This window comes from Chionomys nivalis, chromosome 1 (assembly GCF_950005125.1).
Source record: "Chionomys nivalis chromosome 1, mChiNiv1.1, whole genome shotgun sequence".
In the NCBI taxonomy this organism is placed as follows: domain Eukaryota; kingdom Metazoa; phylum Chordata; class Mammalia; order Rodentia; family Cricetidae; genus Chionomys; species Chionomys nivalis.
Window position 1 is genome coordinate 188606450 of NC_080086.1, and position 19580 is coordinate 188626029.

General features: G+C 37.3%; 1 pseudogene; it reads left to right on the top strand.

Moving 5' to 3' along the window:
- Nucleotides 1-1230: 1230 nt before the first annotated feature.
- LOC130863572 (small nuclear ribonucleoprotein E-like) lies at nt 1231-19373 on the top strand (annotated as a pseudogene).
- Nucleotides 19374-19580: the final 207 nt, after the last annotated feature.

Here is a 19580-nt window from a genome sequence, read left to right on the forward strand (position 1 = left end):
TGAAGGTCTAAGCCCTTATTCTGTCTCTTACTAGCTCTACAGTCTTAAGCATGCTCGTCAACGCCTTTATTTTTTGAATCTCAATATGCTTATCTGTAAATTTGGGAATAAATATACAACTATTAGTTTTAAAATTTTGCTTTGAAAAGTATATGAAATAATAAGAATTTATTACAATATGCCCAGTAATATTTTAAACGCGTTTCTAGTATTAACTCATTTGACAATCAAAAGTAGATGCTATTAATATTTATAATTTGTGAATTTAGAAACTGAAACAGAGAATTAAGTAACTTGCACAAGTTAGTAAAGACAAGGGTGGATGTCAAGTACATCATGCAATATTCAACCAAGCTAGACATTCATTCATGCAATATCCAGCTCAGCTAAACACTCATTCATGCAATATTCAGCCAAGCTAAGCATTCATTCATGCAATATCCAGCCTCACTGGATGCTCACAAATGGTGGCTGTGGTTGTTGTTTCTACTGCTGCTGCTGCTGATGTTAGAACATTTTTATTGGAGGTCAGAAGCTACAGGAATAGAAGGAGCACAGCAGAGACAGAGCTCCGGGCCTTTGGAATTCAGCTCCACTTTGCTTGCCTGCCTTCCTTTCCCACAGAGACTCTGAAAGAAACAGAGGACTAGGTTACTAAAGCCCACCTCTGCTTTCATGTAGGATCCTGCTACAGCAGGAAGGAGAATCCATCAGGACTTTTTTTTTTTTTGATGACTTTTCAGGGGGTTACACAACTCACACCAGGTGGACAGTTTTTCCTAGATCTGGCTATTTTTCTGTACTATAGAAGTTTTGTCACGTTCTCAAAGGGAAGATTTAATATAGTGGACTGTTGTAGGCTGCATAAAATCTTTTCATTCAGTCTATCCAGTCTCTCTTAAAGGTCTACCTCCCAGGAACACCATTCCTAGTCCCTGTGACAACTAATGACGTTTATTTCCCTGCCCTCAAATCTTTCACAGCTTCCATGCCAGTGGTTAGACCTCTGTTTAGTAAGGGGCTAATTCACAGAGAGTGGGGTAGAATTGCCTTGTGGAATTATTTATGTGGTATTCATGAAACCAGATAATTCCACACTTTTATATCTACTGACATTTGGACAGTCGCTTACACAAGTCACTCTTTGCTGATTTTAATGTGTCGATTTGCCGATTTCCCATTTCCATAACGGCTGTGCTTCATTCTTTCCATCTGATGTCTTCAGTAATCATGGTCAAGGTGAGTCCATCTTCTAAAGGGATAGATTTCTTCTGTCTTCTCCCTGTTTCCAAACACTGCCTTCTGTTGTTTCAGGACACGTTGCTATTATTTCATCACCCTGTGTATTGAGAAAGAATGATCAGAGTGAGTATTAGGAGCTGGTCTGCTGGTCAGTTACAAGCTATGATCAATTTTTTTTTGACCTCTTAGTTCTCTCATTGTATAATGAAATTCCTCTGGCTTGGAAAAATCTATAGTTTATCTATCTGGGTCATGGATGTTTCCAGGATAAAATGTCATGGTTATTCCTATCCAACAGAACTCCCCACAACTGGCAGTGGTTCACTGAGAGTTAGTTCGTTTGTGTAATATTTGAGCTAACTAGGTCTCTAGATAAGCAACTGAGGCCTAAGCTGGTCCCAGCATATTGATATCAACACTGGCTAACATCTATATATAGCACATTAACACACTCACTAGGCTTTTGCTTTATTCATGTGCTAACTTCATAACAGCACTTTTAATTTTAATCAGACAGATCTGATGCTCTGCTTCCATTGCAAATGACCAAATTATGGATATTTGTGCCCTGTTATTCCTTTTTATGGTTTGTCTTCAATTATAAATAATTCATGGATTTCTTTTTCAGGGAGCCAAACCTGCTTCAATTTCTATTCCAATATATGAGGAATAAAATCTAGGGAGATATTTTAATACTTCCCCAGTTTGTGATTTCAGAACCACCCACCTTTGAACAGATACTTCATTAGCACCTACTGTGTACTGAAAGTTGTACAAAGTACTTAATAAATCCTTTCATTAAATCTGGTATTGGCTTGGATTTTAGTCTTCAGATTTGCAAAATGAACATAGATCAACTTGTCTTTTGCTTTTGTGTTTGCTGTGTCAAATTTGCATGAAGACCCTGCTTTTCAAATACAACCCAGTGCACTGGTGTTTTACAATGATTTTTCATCACATTCAAAAACTGGGTAAACTGTCTAGAAGTAATTATGACTTAGTAATTATGACTTTTCTAAATTTACTCTTCTTACTTGGAGCAACAAAGTGATATAATTTGTATAAAACATCATTTCATGTTTCCTAACTTTGTGAATTTTTGACTTTTAAGAGGACGAAGTAGAAAGATTCTTAGTTGTATCATGTTAATGATTTTAGGTACTGATTTGGTAGATTGAATGAGAAAATATTTCTGCACCCAAGGGTTCATCATTCAAGAGAATAAATGTTTCTATTTTTACATGGTCTTTATACAATGCAGTGCATGGGAAATTCTGCACAATTACTGCATCAATGCCTTTAGACGTGATGCAACTCAATTCCTTGACACAAGAAGCTGTGTTCTTCTCTGTGGTGCTGTTATTTGTTATGCCTGAAAGATCTTGAGCATTTTCTGCAGCGGGTGAGTTTGTATTTCCATTGTGAGCAGGAAAATCTGTCATTTTCAGAAACTATAAAGAAAAAGATATTTCCAATTGAATTGAGTCTTGTTAAGGAAAATTTGCTAGGTATTATTTTCAGTTTAGGAACTGAAGAGATGGCTCAGTGAGTATGGCTACTGTCTGTGCAAGCATGAGGACCTGAGTTCAGATCCCAGCATCCACATAAGCAGGCGGGCTTAGCTGCAAAGGGATCTGTAATTCTAGAACTGTTTGGAGGAGACACAGGAAGAGTACTGGGGCTTACAAACTGCTAGTATCCCTCCATGCTCAGAACCTGTCTCAGAGGAATACAATGGAGTGTGATAGAGCAGGGCACTGGCAAGCTCCTGTATCATACATACATACATGCATACATACACACACAAACAAATGCCACACACACCTACATACACACCACCACCACAAGAACAACAACAAAAAAAAACTTAGATCAGTTTAAATTCTATTTACATTGCAAAAATACTTTCTCAAATATTCAACTAATAATTATTCTACTTTGAACTAACAGAAATTAAATCTCCATTGATAACAATGATCATGCATAATATTATTATAAGAAAATTTAGATATCCAATTTTGTATCTTAGATATGTATCCATGAGTGTGAATAGGAAATATTCACCACTATAATCACGAATCAAGATATTATGTGTAAGCAGTCACCAAGAGAAGGTACAGAAAAAAATTAGAAAGAATGGTAGGACTGTTCTAGCGATGAGACCTAGAGATACCATGAAAAAATTAATATATTCACTAGCAGGGAAGTTTAAAGGAATTTCATAAGCGTTTTAGAATTTGACGTCACTGTTTAAAAGGACCTCCTTGTGTTTCATCTGTATATGGGATCAAATCCAAAGCACCAAGAACTTTTTGGGATAGGTGCCTTCTCATCTACCCAGATTCTTTGCTCATTTGTCATTTTTCCATTCAGTATCACTTCTTTCCTGCAGCACACAGCTGTATACATTTCCCACTGAGCTCGGCAGCCCAGTCCATAGACCCATTCTGACTTTAGCTCTCATTGATTTGACCCACATGTATTTTGCAGTTTTCTGAAATTCTAGACTATATGCCTGTCATCTGTTTTATATAACCAAATAATTTCTATAGAAGTGAATTTTATATTCATTTAGATTGATGAAAATTTAAAAAATTGTAAGTTCATTTTCTTCATCTTGCATTTTTAAGTACTATCCCCATACAAACACACACACACACACACACATACACAAAAATCCTTTAGTATTAGGCAATAAATGTTTAACAACCAGAAATACTGATTAAATATTAAGACAGAAAAACAAAACAATATGTATTTTAGAAATTGTGTCTACCTAGTGTTATCTTAAAGATGCATTTTATTTTTAATTATTTATGCATCATGCGTATATATGTGTGCATCTGTTCCAGTCCTGTGCAGGTGAGTACAGATGGCCACCAAGGCTAGAAATTAGCAGAAGCCGCATGGAGCTGGAGTTACAGGTGTTCATGAACTGCTAAACACAGCTGCTGGAAACTGAACTCCAGTCTTCTGCAAAAGGCAGCAAATGCTCTTAACAGCTGAACCAACTCTTCAGCACCCCCTATTGTATTCTGAAAACTTAGCACTCACTTTGGTCTTGTCAAAATTGAGATAATAACTCAAATATTATCTGCCAAACAGGTAGTGTGTGTGTGTGTGTGTGTGCATGTGTGTGTGTGCGTGTGTGTGTGTTATGAATATATGTGAACATATTGTGCAGGTGTGATCACCTGAACTGACATGAAAGCCAAATAAGAATTTCAGGTGTCTTTTTCTATCTCTCACCAATGTATTTTTGAGACAGGGTCTAGCACTGAACCTGAACTTACCATTTGAGACCAAACTGGTTGGTCAGTGTGCCCTCAGGATCCTGGTCTCTCCACCTCCACTCCAGTGCTGGGTTTCAGATGCATGATGCCATGACCAGTTTTTGTCATGGGTTCTTAGGATCCAACTCAAGTCCACCTCCTTTCACTACAAGTTCTCCGCTCACGGAGTCTTTTCCCTAAGCCTCACCAGAAAGTTTAAGAGTGATGAAGTTTGAACTATTCGCACCTTATTTTTTTCCCTTGTGGTTTTGGACAAATGACCTGGGTGGTCATAAAGGCTGTGTGATGAATTATGGTAGCCATAATTCTCATATAACTATGTAGACAGTATTTCACTATATTCTGTTGTAGTATATTAACATGGGATAACACTCATATATGAGCATATTATATTAATCAAGAATAGTACTTTTATCTATAATATAATATAGGTAAAGACATATATTATAATCTGTTACTCATCATGTGTTGCAAAATTAGAAGTGAGTTAAACTATAGCCAAGTTCCTGAAAATTGACAATATCATCTATTAGATTTTGGAATACAAGACAAAAATATGAGTTAAATTCATCAGAGCAGACATCAGTATATTTTCCATAATGCCTAAAGTATTAGAAAAGTGGGTCTACCATAACCAGACATTACACAGACTGAAAAACCTAGGAATACTCAGCCCTAAACCATATGTATACATCAGATCTCTCCTCTCAGAGCTGAGGCAGCCCTGCAGAAAAGGAAGCAGGAAGAGGGCAAGAGTAGATCAGGGACACCTAAAAAACTAAAGCCTTCTAAATCAACACAATCGAAGTCCATAAGAGACTGAAGTAGGATGCACAGGACTTGCACAGGTCTGCACCTGATCTGTGCATACATTGCTGCTTCCATTTTAGTGTTGTTATGGGATTCCTGAGTGTGCAGATGACTGGTCTCTGATTCTTGTGACTTCTCTTAGATTCTTTTTCTTCTGTAGGTTTATTTTGCTCAACTTCAATGTAATAGTTTTTGCGTTATCCTATTATATTTTATTTGCTATATTTTTAAAAACTGAATGAATGAATACCAAGCCACTTGAGTAAAGGTTAACAATTAAACTAAGTGTCAATTATACCTTTTTGGGAGAGGAAAAATCAGTTTTCTCCACTAGAGTGACTCTGGAGAACACTCACTCCAGGACAGGCCTCAGGCTCAGAATGGACTCCACAGTTTTTTGTTGGTGGTGGTGCTTCTGTTGTGTGTGTGTGTGTGTTGTGCACGTGCGTGCACACACGTGCTCTTATTTGGTTACTGTTTGGTGTCTTGTTTTTCTTTTTCTTTCCTTTTATTTTTGGATGTGGTTTTATTGTGTTTTCTTGTCGTATTGGGTTTTGTTTCGGTCTTGAGAAGAAACATAAAGTTGGGTAGATGGGGCGGGGGTGGTTCTGAAGGGGCATGAAGGACCAGAAGAACATGATCAAAATACAGTTGAACTTTAAAATTGTTTTAAATAATGAAAATTAGTTGAAAGAAAAAGCAATAAAATTAGGTCTAGGGTAACCTAAATTTTAACAGAGGTTTCAAATGTAGTGATTGGAAATACTTCTGAAAGGTTAAGACTGTGACCCTTTAATTTTGTGTTTCAGTTTTGTATGCCAAGAATGTTTATCCAACAATATAGCTGAGTTTTATATGTTCAAAGACACTTTAGAATATTATTTATTTTATTTAAATAGACTCTAAGTAATGCTGTTTGTACACAAAGGCATTATTATTTCATCATTCTCATGGTCATATTTTTATTATAAATTTAATTAATGGAGGCAATTGGAGTGTCAGTTGAGTAGGCAAGAGAAAGACATAAACTCAATTTTTTATAGAAAAATTAATGGATTTTATTGGTGATAAATAAAACTGGATGGTTGGATTTCTTAATTTTATAATTATTTTTTCAAATGGAAAATTTTAACTTGTGGAGATGTAAGCCTAATTTTACGGTTGAAATTTATTTTTACACACAAACCAGTTAAGAGATCTCTTGAGACTTAAATAATTTTAAATGTCAGAGACAGTTACTGAATTTTTATTTTATTAATATATTAATATTGAAAACATTGTCATTCTTTATTCAACTACTGAACTTAATGGTGGCTTGTTTCTGGCAGAAAGATAATTTTTTTAAATGTGTGTCTATTTGTGTGTGTGTGTCTGTGTGTTTCTCTGTATGCGTATGTGTTTGTTTGTCTGTCTGTGTATCTGTGTGTGTGTTTGATTGCTTGTCTATCTGTGGGTAGGTATGTGCACATATATGTAGCCATAAGCAGAGGCCAGAACAGAGCATTGGATCCTCCGGAGCTGGAATTACAGGCAGTTGTGAGTCATCTGATGTGTGGGCTAGGGATTGAATGCAGGTCTTCTGAAAGAGCAGTACAACCTCTTGAGCCATTTTCCTAGCCCCAAGAAGAATGCTTAGTCTAAATTTTGTTCTATGCATTCATTCATACAAAATTTAAGTAAAACCTAGTATAAGTTACATATTAATGTTTCACTATGTTCAGGATATGGTTGAGGAAATACAGAATCTAATTCATATGGCTCTTTTTTCATAAATATGGAAGTGCTTCATTACATAGTTTATCAATCTGAAGAGCTGAACATCTCAACTCCAAAAGGGAATTTCATCATTTAAAAAACATTGCTTTTATTAAAGTTCTCACCCACTTTTAGGTTTTAGTCATTAAGAATTTAAAAGGAAATCATCCCATAGACTCATATCTGAAACAGTTGCTTCCTAAATCGAGAAAGTGCTCCAGCCTACAAAAAATTAATTTTGGTATCTTAACTTCAGTAGATCAGATGGGTCCTAAAACTGCATTCTCAGACAACAGGCATCTCTAGGAGGATGGAAGCCCTCACTCATAAATGTGTGGTAGTTCCTGACAGGATATGTGTGTAGATTTCTGCAATGATTCAGTAAAGATGCTGTCCTGGACAGCTCTTTAAATGTACTCATAAAAATCAGGTTGGAACGACATACTCCATGTTAGAACTGCATAATTTAGCATTTACTCTCTTTAGCAGGAAGTAATTACATTGTTATTAAATTGGATGACAATACTTTTGAAATTACAATGAAAGGTGCCTAAAATTGAATCGTGGCCTGAATTGCCTTTGTAACTTAGAAATATCTACGATATAGTCTCATTTTCGGTGGATTTGGGCGATGTTGGCCAAGCAGGAAAGAAGGACAGATGTGCAACTGGAGTGTATTGCTGGGAAAGATCTGGAACACTGTTTTACGACATCACATTATGGACCTTGAAGGGTTAGAAGCGATCTCATGGTATGGTTTCTAGTCGATTTCCAAAGTTTTAATTTTTGGAACTTTAGCTAACCAAGAGTGACACGGTAGGGAAAGGAAGCAGAGGATATGCACAGACGCTTGTTCATTTTCTGTCCCAAGCTTTAGCTCTCCAGCCTGGAATTTACTTATAATCTTCTCATGAAATAGTTAAAGCCTGTTTAGTCTGCTCCATCTGGCCGATGATAAACATATCAGTGATACTAGAATTTTCTTTTAGAACAAGAGATACAACAATGTTTTGAATCATGGTGCTAAACGCCAGGATTTCTACACTAATTTTGATTTCGAAGTGTTCCTACTTTGCCAAAGTTTATATTGTTACACCTTGAATTTCTACTATTGCCTTTGAGTTTTTGCTGCACGGCTTTAGAGTTCACATCCAATTACACTCACTTTCAAAGGAGAAACATGAAAGTGCAGCTTCCTCTTTCGCCTTCCTCTTCATCACAGACTTAGGTGTGCCAGGCACCTCTCACTTGTAAGAGGCACACCCTAAAATTATCTTTGCAAGATGAATTTTTTCATGAGAGTCTTGTTTTGCCACCCCGGTTATTAAGTTAATCATTGCATAGTTCTGGCTCTTCTTGGATTTGAGGTCATTCTCCTGCTTCAGCCTTCTGATTGCTAGGTAATAGACATGTCCCACCCCAAATGGCTATGTTATTTTAATGTAAGGAATTTAAATATACCTAAATATTATAGGTGTCCACGGAGGAGCAAATCATGGCCACAAACCATGCTTTTGTTGTCAATAATAACAAATAAAACAGAGGCCATGATTCCTGCCAGTAAAATGAGTGGATGAATAAAGGAAGCAGCTGGTTTAAGTATATAGACCTTAACAGGCATTCCTGGGGGACAAAGTTACACCAGGATGAGATCATAGGAAAGGTCAGTGTGAACAGCTCTAAAGAGAATAGATCTAATCATGTCTAAGCTTAAGAGTCTGATAAATAATACTATGCAATAGTACCAGAAAAGTTTGAATTCTTATTATAGCACATCACATTGTTTCCAGAAAATAAAAGAACCACAACATCATGGATTAGAGTGAAATTTTAGAGGCTCAAGAAAGATATTTGTCCACCCTCAAAAACTTTTCAAGAAGTATGTGTGTCACCAATTCTCAGACATTACCAATGGATCGAAGTAACTTCAGTCTGCTTAAAGGAAACTCGGAAGAACATAGTCCAGTAATAGGCATTGTGCAACCCAGCATGTGTGTATACTGCCCATGTATTCACTTTTTAAAAGATTAGAATGACGTGCTTTAAAAGCATTTTTCTCCCACCAGGTGGTTGTGGCACATGCCTTTAAATCGCAGCACTCAGGAGGCAGAGCCGGGTGAATCTCTGGGAGTTTAAGGACAGTCTGGTCTGCAGAGCAAGTTCCAGGACTGGTTCCATAGCTACTGGGAAACTCTGTCTTGAAAAACAAACAAATAAATAACAAAAAACAAAAAAATAAGAATGTTTTTTCAAAAAGAGAAAAAAATCTTTCTAGATATCACAGTATTTTAATTGTGATGCTTCTAAACTTAAGTGACAGAGCAAATGTCATGTAGTCTTTCTCTGCCTTAATTTTAAATTAAAACAAAGGCTTCATAAAAAACCCTTGATAGACTGATACACATTCCATTAAGCCTTCTTTCTTTCTTCTTTCCTTCCTTTCTTCTTTCCTTCCTTTATTCCTTCTCTCCCTTCTTTCTTTCTTTCTTTCTTTCTTTCTTTCTTTCTTTCTTTCTTTCTTTCTTTCTTTCTTTCTTTCTTTTTCCAGATCTTGCTATAGTTCAGACTGGCCTTGCTCCCACAATTCCCCTGCGTCAGCTGTCTAAGTGCTTGTAGTTACAGGTGTGTGAGACCATGTAGCATCAATTCTGTATTTTGAATCTAAGATTATTGAGGTAAAATTGTCACTTCTATTTATTCTCTCTCTCTCTCTCTCTCTCTCTCTCTCTCTCTCTCTCTCTCTCTCTCTCTCTGTTTTCTTGAGACAGAGTTTCTCTGTTTATCACTAGCTGTCCCGGAACTCACTTTGTAGACCAGGCTGGCCTCAAACTCACAGAGATTCTCCTGCCTCTGCCTTCCTGAGTGCTGGAATTAAAGGTGTGTGCCACCACCGCCCGACTCTTTTTTTACTTTTTATTGAAAATATAGATTCATCTCTCATATGACATATCCCAAACACAGTTTTTCTGCCCCCCACTCCTCCTAGTTCCCATCACTTCACCTCTTTCCTCAGATTCTCTCCCCCATAACTATTTCATTTAACTGTACTAAAGAAAGAGGGACTCATGATTAAAATACTTTCATCTTTCATAAATGGTACCCAAATGGCTGAAAGAGATAATGGACATTTCAAATGCATGTAAAGACTGTACCTTCCACAGTAAGTCCTCGACTTGTGGAAAGGAACTTGAAACAAGACACATATACATGTGTCCTAGAATTGTACACACTATGAAATGTCAGGAAAGTACATTTTTGATGTTTGAAGAAAGATTGGGAGTTGTATCACTTTTTCACTCTTAAGAAGATGGTAGAGAGTGACTGAAACAGCACATCGGAAAGCATAAAACAGGTGTATCTGGATCCAGTTCTTGTGGTGATGTGGGGAAAGAAAGCCATTCACTATTTTACTTATGGTTATAAGAATCAAACATTGGTAGAAACCAAGAATGTGCAGTGGAATATCAAGGAAAATACTTTTTTAATTAATTAATTTATTTATTTATTAAAAATTTCCTCCTCCTCCCTGCCTCCCATTTCCCTCCCACTTCCCCCTCTCCCCCTCCCTCTCCAGTCCTAAGAGCAGTCAGGGTTCCCTGCCCTGTGGAAGGTCCAAGGTCCTCCCCCTCCATCCAGGTCTAGGAAGGTGAGCATCCAAACAGACTAGGCTCACACAAAGCCAGTAAATGCAGTAGAATCAAAACCCAGTGCCACTGTCCTTGGCTTCTCAGTCAGCTCTCATTGTCAGCTACATTCAGAGAGTCTGGTTTGATCACATGCTCCATCAGTCCCAGTCCAGTTGACCTTGGTGAGCTCCCATTAGATCAGTCCCACCATCTCAGTGGGTGGACACACCCCTTGCAGTCCTGACTTCCTTGTTCATGTTCTCCCTCCTTCTGCTCCTCATTTGGACCTTGGGAGCTCAGTCCAGTGCTCCAATGTGGGTCTCTGTCTCTATCTCCATCCATTGCCAGATGAAGGTTCTATGGTGATATGCAATATATTCATCAGTGTGGCTATAGGATGAGGCCAGTTCAGGCACCCTCTCCTCAGCTGCCCAAGGAACAAGCTGGGGACATCTCCTTGGACACCTGGGAACCCCTCTAGAGTCAAGTCTCTTGCCACCCCTAAAATGGCTCCCTTAATTAAGATATCTACTTCCCTGCTCCCATATCCACCCTTCCTCCATCCCAACCATCTTATTTCCCCAAGCTCTCCCCAATCCTCCCCTTCTCCCTTCTCTCTCCCCATCTCCCCTTACCCCCACCCCACCCCCACCCTTGTGCTCCCAACTTTTGCCTCATGCCCACAATCACACATCTGTATTAAAGCATCATGTTCTCAGTGTATCTTCCAGCCCAAGCGACAACACCAATGCAATGAAGGAGCCTGTCGGTTATGGACAAAATTTAGCTATAGCTCAGTTTTCAAAGAACAGATGATCACTTACAATTAGATGTTTGAATGGCCACCAGATAATAAATAAGTATAATAAATAAAATACATATTCTTCCCATATGTATTTTGTTTCTTCTCAATGGGGTTGAAATTCTTGCTGTACCTGAAGGGTCACTGTCAGAACAAGCACTTAAATTGTGAATTCCCCATATTAGAAATTTAATTCTGAAGGCCTATGTCCCATCCAACCTCCTCCCAGACTTCAGAAAGACATTTTTATCCATTTTTCTCATCCTTATCCAGGAACTTAATAGCTTTTACAGTTTTTTTTTCTCTTTCTTTACTGTAATCAAGATTTGAAGTTACTCATCGCTTTTTTTTGCTTCAAATAAAGTAAAACAAATTCAATTCTTCACCTCTGTTCAGCTCTCCTGCCACCTCAACTCTTCACAGTTAAGCATCTTCTCTTCCTTCCTGTGCACATGGTAACTGTTTCCTGCACCATTCATTTCCCAGGTGTTTACTTTAGTAAAATCTACTAAAGATGTGCCTTCCTTCTTTAACTTCTTCCAGATAATCATGTGATAAATATGCATGTATCTACAGCATCTATGCTGTTATTACGTCAAAGATGTGGCACCTTTGTGTACTGTCCACTTAAATAATATATACAAAACTCCTAAATATGTACCCTAGTTACAAGTTCAACAATAGCTAAACTTTTGTAGGACTTTGTTTCTAAGTACTTAATGTGTGTGTGTTGAACCAAGGCAGTCTCTGTTCAGAGTACAGAAGTATGTCTCAATGCAGCACCAGTCACTGACACTTCCTTGCCTGATATGTTCTAGTATAACACACTCAGCTGTATTATAACAGCTTGAGTTCATCTATACAACTGAGTTCATCACTTCTTCCCAAATTGTCTAGATACTTGTTTATGTCTCATTTCTATTGTCGTCTCTGACCCTAGTCTCCTGTTGACAGTCATGAGTCAAAACTAGGAAGGACACTTTCCACTGAATGTATGACTGCAACCTGAGGACTTATCTTTCTCTTTTGCTCCTCCTTCCAAGCTGTGAGGGTACCCAGTAAATGTTGAATAAGAGGTTCCCCTCTGAGTTTGCCTTTTATGTATTTCCCTTGCCTTTCAGCTGACCTCTCCATGTCCATATCCAATTTCTACCCTGCAATGCCTAGGAATATTCTAAGCATTACCTTCAAATAGTCAGGATCTCCTACTAGGAGCTAGAACCAGCTTTTTCTGCTTATCATTTAAATTTCAACACATAGCACAGGACCTAGTACAACATCAATACATATTTACTGCATAAACTCATAAATGGACCCGTGAAAGTCATTGCTGATTTCCTGCATGTTTCTGGCTCAAGCCGTTTTGTTGTTCTCCCAAATCATTGCAGAATTCTTCTAACTAGATGGACTGTATCCAGTCTTGCCCTTCTTCCACATCATTGTTTGTGCTTCTGCCAAAATCAGCTTTATAAAAGCAAACTTGACAATGTCTCTGTCTTGTTTAAAACCCTTGAATGGCTCATTAATGGTCGCTGGATTAAATCGTTATAATTTACGAAGCCACTTGTATCCCATGCCCATGCATACTACACTTGATCTGTTTTCACTGGCTGCTTACTCTCCAACCACCCACAATTTTGTCTGCCAACGTGAACAAATTGTGCCCTCTCATCAGTGTATTTGCACTATCTTTGGACTGGAATACTGATTTTTTCATCTGGGCCTTTCTCTTGGATCAGGCATTCTTCCTTCCAGGAAGTCATGCCTGCATCGGCCGGGTGTGAATTATGTACATGGGTTGCAGTTTTCCTCTGCAAGAAATTATCACCACATGAAGTTTTAATTGTCAATTTAACTTACTCTATTCTATTCTAGACTTTAAGATTTATGCATCCATGAACCCTTCTACAATGCCAAACACCTAGTAAGTTCTTGTAATATGCAGGTAGTATGAATAATATACTCTAACTTTTTTGTCTTTTCATAAGAGTTTACCAAAGTAGTTGAATAGCACAAGAACTTAAATCTTAAACGTGGAAATATGACTTTAGGGAACTGTTAGAACACAAGCAAAATGTTCTAGGTTGAATTACAGTGAATTAGGTGTAGTTGAGGAAGACAAGCTTAAGGATACAGTGTCCATGGGACATGAGCCCAGCCACCACAGCAGAACAAAGGTCAGTGAGACTGTGAATCAGGGTTCTTTAGAGGCAGGCTTTACTGTCGGTTCTGAGAGGAAGTGCAACATACAGAGGTTAAAAAAAGGACAGACATGGCTATGAATAGATATTTTTGGCATGCATGAATAAATAAATGGGTGGGTGAATGAGTTTAGATTTCTTCCAGTTTCCTGGATAGCATGTTCAGTTTCCAAAAGGTTCAGGAGACACCATAGCAAAGTCTCTGGGAGGAAAAACACACAGCCCTGAAGAAACCAAGGAGGCAATATAATGAAGTGTGTACTTGTTTGTTACTCTTTTCCTGGATTAAGACCTAGAGTGACAGCTGATGCCTCATTTTACTAAGTCGTCTGAAAACTGGTACTATTACAGATGAAAAAAAATGACTTCTAGTGACGACCCAGACCATGATCCAAATATCTTTCTTCTTGCCTCCCAAAGCCAAACTCTTGCTCCTGTGCTCTTGAGATTCCCAATGTAATCTACATCATGTATTAAAGCTTCTTCTCTGACAGATCCTTTGCATGAATTATCTACCTAGGCCTCCCTATGACTCTCAGAAATAGAATCCTTAGAAAGAAAAGTATTTTGTATAGAAAATGAAAAATGAAGCTGAATTTTAAACCCAGATCTTCCTGTTTCTAAAATTTTTTACTCTTTGTTGCTTATTCTGCTTTGTAAAATTTATCATTATCAGAAGAGATGCCCAAAAAATAGAGCCACATGGACCATACACAGTCTAGAGAAGAGCGGAAGTCGTGTGTGTGTGTGTGTGTGTGTGTGTGTGTGTGTGTGTGTGTTCACAGAGTCTCATTGTTCTGGGATGAAAGACACAAGGATGGAAAAGAAGAACAAGTGTAGGCAAAGTGGATTCAACCTGTCCAGAGATCTACATGGTTCCAGTCATGCAGAATTGAGAGAAAAGCAAGTTAAATAGCAAGCTGAGAATGAGGGACTCCTGATAGAAGTAATGAGGGTGAAAGAGAGAGAAGCAAAGTAGAGAGAACAGTATAAAATCATCTAAACTGCTCATGTCAATCAGCATTCCACAGGTACAAAAAAAAATCCTTGAGCTAAACGCATGAAGAAAGAAATCATTGTTGCTCTGACTCACAACTTCAGAAATTGGCTTATATGGTGTCTTGACTGTGAGTTTCCTGGGCCTTCATGAGGCAGAACATCATGTTAGGGAGCACCGGGCAGAGCAATCCTGTGCACCCCATGGCATCCTGGAAGCAGAGAGAAAAGAAACAGGCATATGATAGACTACATCTCCCAATGACACAACCTGTAGACCCACTTCCTGGAGACAGGATGGCCTACGTTCAAATTTCAGCGTCAGTTCTTAGTTCCTGTTTGCTATCAAGCGAAACATTTTTTTCTTCCCAAGCCTAATTTTTCTACTTCTCAATTTCTGTCACTCCCAACAACAAATCTAGTCAGGAACTCATTAGTGGATTAACTCATTGATTAGGAAAGACCTCATGATCTAATAATTTCCTTAATGTTCCATCTATGAACATTACTACATTAGGAACCAACCCTTAAACACAAGATCCAGCAAGGAACATTTAAGACCAAAACAAAAACATGTTTTAGTTTGTTCAGCAAAAGCACTACCTATAAATGCAGATACATTTCCACACCGGCGTGTATTTTCTTTTCTGTTCACCTTACATCCTATCACTTTGTGCTATGATGAGGAAAGATTATCACTGATGTAATATTTAATTAATTTTCTTTACATTTACATGGACACAGCCATGAACCATACAACTAAATGAAAGGGAGATTATTTTTTTTACTACAGAAAGTATGAAATAAACTAGAAGAGATTAGTATGTTATGATTGTGTCAAGTTCGTTCTCAGCATGCTTTAATTGTTTCCTCCAATGTTTGTAATGCAATCAGATTATATTAAAAATAATAATGACTGTTAATTAGAAGATTTAATTTAGGCTGAAAATAGTTTTAATTTTTGATATGCTAACTGCCAAGGGAAAAAAGTTTACCTGGAAATACAAGCAGTAGAGCTAATATTCACTCTCAGTTCAAAAGTACCAGTAAGTGGATAATGACATGGTCATTGGGAAAGGCACTTGAGTACTTAAGTTGAATCCCCAAAAGCCACGATAGAAGGAAAGAACCAACTCCAGAAAGTTGTCCTTCGATGTCTACATATGTCTGCTAAATATGATCATGAATACACACACATGCGTGTACACACACAATAATAATAACAATAATAATAATTATTAATTTTTTTTAAATGTTAAAATACCTTTGGAAAAAAGTACTAGCAATGAATTGCTTGTTTCTTCCAGCTATGGAGAAAATAAGCTAAGAGGGTGTTTGGGTTTTTTTGTTTTAGGAGAGAAAGAATCTATTTCAGTGAGTAATTTCAGGCTATCCATGCCATTCTTTTGGGGTAGTGAAAGCAACAAGATCTTGAAGTAGCTACTCATATCCTATATACTATCAAGAACATAGAGAAATATAGACAGTATTGAGTTCGTTTTTTACTATTATACAGTCCCGAAATCTCAGACTAGGGAATGATTTTGTCCATACTGGCAGAATCTTCTCATAACAATTAATGCAATTAAGAAAATCTCCAACAGTCACACCTACAGGCCACCTTGATCTAAATAATCTCTCATTCAGATATTCTTCCCAGGTTTTTCTACATTTTGTCAAGTTGAGAGATAAAAGTAACCATCATAATCTGAATAAATGTTTTTGTTTCTGTTATTTGGGACATTCTCACGTTTGTAGTACATTTTGATCAAATCCACCCCACTTTTCTCCCCTCTATTTCTTCCTCTATCATCTCCCACCATTTTCGCCTACCAGATTTATATATTTTCTTTTTATTAACTCGAGTCCACTTAGTACACCAACACAGACTAGTCTTATTGTTCTTTTTCTTAAGATTTTAACAATGCAACCTAATAGTGATGTTGACACTGACAGATTCAAAGTCAAGAATAAAGAGTACAATTGGGACTTGGGCTGTAATCTAGTTGGTACAGTTCTTGGCAAGCATGCATGAAGCCCAGGGTTCAGTCCCCAGCACTATAAACTAGTTTGGTTGCCTAGGCCTGTAATCACAGAACTTAAAAAGTTGAAGCAAGAACATTAGAAGTTCAAGGACAATCTCAATTATATAGTGAGTTGAAGGCCAGTCGGGACTACATAAAACCCTATATTAAAAAACAAACAAACAAATAAATAATATCGTTGTAGATATGAGTTGAAGTTATAACCCTAAGTAGTCACGCGATTAGTAGTAACTCTCCCTGTCTGTGAGACGAGGGCATTAGGACAGAAGATTAGTAGTATCTCCTTCAGTTCTGAGATGATGCTTAGGGAATTGATCCTAATACACAGCACATCAAAGTGTTGAAATTATGATTTTTACCTTTGCTGATCCTCAGTTATCATAGTAATTCTTATCTCAGGAATTCTCAATGAGAAAAAAACTTCTCACTTTTCGTTCCATCCCTAGTCCTTATCTATTCCAAAACAGAGACTAAATGCTTGATTGGAAATGCAAGTCAGAAATTCCTACAACATCTAACACAACTCGTGTAGCACCTGCTGCTCTATTTTGTTCATTAAAATAAAACCAGCATCTCCTATGTCCATCTGGCAGCACTCAAAGGTTGCCAACCTGGCATCATTCACGCGTACTAAATTCACTGACTCTTATCTAAAATAAATTTCATACTTACTGGTCATGAGCTCAGCATGAATGAAATCAGCAGATTTTGCCGTACCTAGTTAATGACACTTAATTCCAACAAGAAAACTTTAAATTTTGCATAGCTAATTATTTTGAATATGCTTTAAAACAAATTATGAAAATAGCAACTTAAATTTTTGGACCCAGGTAAAATAATCCTGAGTATTCAAAGTTTATTTTTGACTAATAACTTGAAATATAATATAGCGTTAAATAATTATCAGAAATAAAGTTTCAAAAATAAAAGAAGACTTTAGTATTTAATTGGATGCATAAAAATGAATTATGAACTATCAAATATATAAGATAATAGTCAATTACCCTTTTAAAACATAAAAAACTAAGTGGTGCTAGATACATATCCTTGAAAACCTTCATAATTAGAGACAATCAGGAAACAGAAACATTGAATATTCATTTAAATACAAATAGTTCAAATGAGCATATGCAATCAACCTAATGATCTGGTGACAGTTTTCTAGAACTATTATAATACAAAATGAAAATCTCTGCTCACTGTTAAAACATTATCAAATTCCCATTTTGATACTTTCCTTTAATATTTTTCTGAAAACTAACAGGAAAAAAATGGAAAACTCCCTAAATCTCTTGATGTGTCATAATAAATCTATGAAGGTAAAAACTGAACAGTCAGCTAGGCAAAATAAATTCTTACCCTTTGCTGTTTCCCCTTCTGGTTCATGTATGGCTTCATTTTAGGAAGAAAAGGTATGCAAATATCATAAAGCTGTATCAAATTTCCCGGACAAGAACATGTCATTTTAGTGGAAATTTTTATATTGATCCTTCTTAATTGTTTAAACAAAGGCTAAAGGCACCCCTGAACACAGTATTATTATCTCATCATTTGTTGATCCCAAAATTCACTTTGCTATGTATGAATTCTTGAATTACTTCTGGCAACTGAGCCTTGTTGTTAATGAAAAGCAAGTATAAAAAGTCAGGAACTCTAGGAAGGTGGTAAAGATTTGAAGAGGAGACTTCAGAAACCCAGCTGGATGAGAGACCCACTCAGGTGATCTCAGAAGGCTAATCATGAGCTCTGGACTCTGTCCTCTACATCATTTCTCCTCTGGAAGGTTCAAGTCTTTGAAGACCTCTGTACTCTTAATCCTTTTGATGGTGAGATCTGGTACCCAACCATTCACCTCTTCATGTTCAACTATTTCCTCCTGAGTTGACATCCACAGCCTTAGTTTCTATTTGCTTCTGAAACTACCCCACATGTATTGATATTTATTCCACCTAGTACAGTCTTAATACTGACTGCCTGACTAAACACAATAATAGAGCTCAACAGGAAAGATGACTCATTCCTAAAGTGAACTTAGTGCTTTTTTAGAGGACCTAACTTCAATTCCCTGAATCCTTATCATAGAGCTCATAATAAATTGTAACTCCAGTTTCATGAGATTTGTCTCTTCCTGGTGTCTACAGGCACTATAACATACATGCCCACACACATGCACACACATAAAGAATTAAAATGAAGCTTTAAAGATCTTCCAGAAGTCACTTTCTGAGGTGACTTTTCCTCTCGTAATCTTTGTGACTTCTGCCATATTGTACCATGGCCAGGACCAAAAGGTACAGAAAGTGATGGTGTATCCCATAAAACTCATCTTCAGATAATTGCAAAATAGATCTTAGATTCAGGTGTGACTGTATGAACAAGTGAATATGCAGATAGAGGGTTGAATTATTGGTTTTGGTGAGCATATGAACCTTGTATTAGGTGATGCATAGGAAAGTCACTCTGAAACAAAGTCAAGGAAACAATTGTGTTGGTTCATGCTGAAAGGAGATATTACTCTGCTCCAAACTGTTTCCTGTATACAGAGACTGCACTATTGTTTCCCAGCCACTCAGACCCAAATAATCACTCAGAAACAACATTAAGAACAAAACTGTTTGTCCAATGGCTTAATTGTATTCCTAGGTAGCTCTTCTATCTTAAATTACCCCATTTCTATAAATCTATGTATCCCCCTAAGGCTGTCACCTACCAGATATGTTCTGATATCTTTCTCATTCAGTGGCTACATGACATCTCCTTGACTTCACCTACCTCTCTCTCTCTCTTTCTCTCTCTCTCTCTCTCTCCCT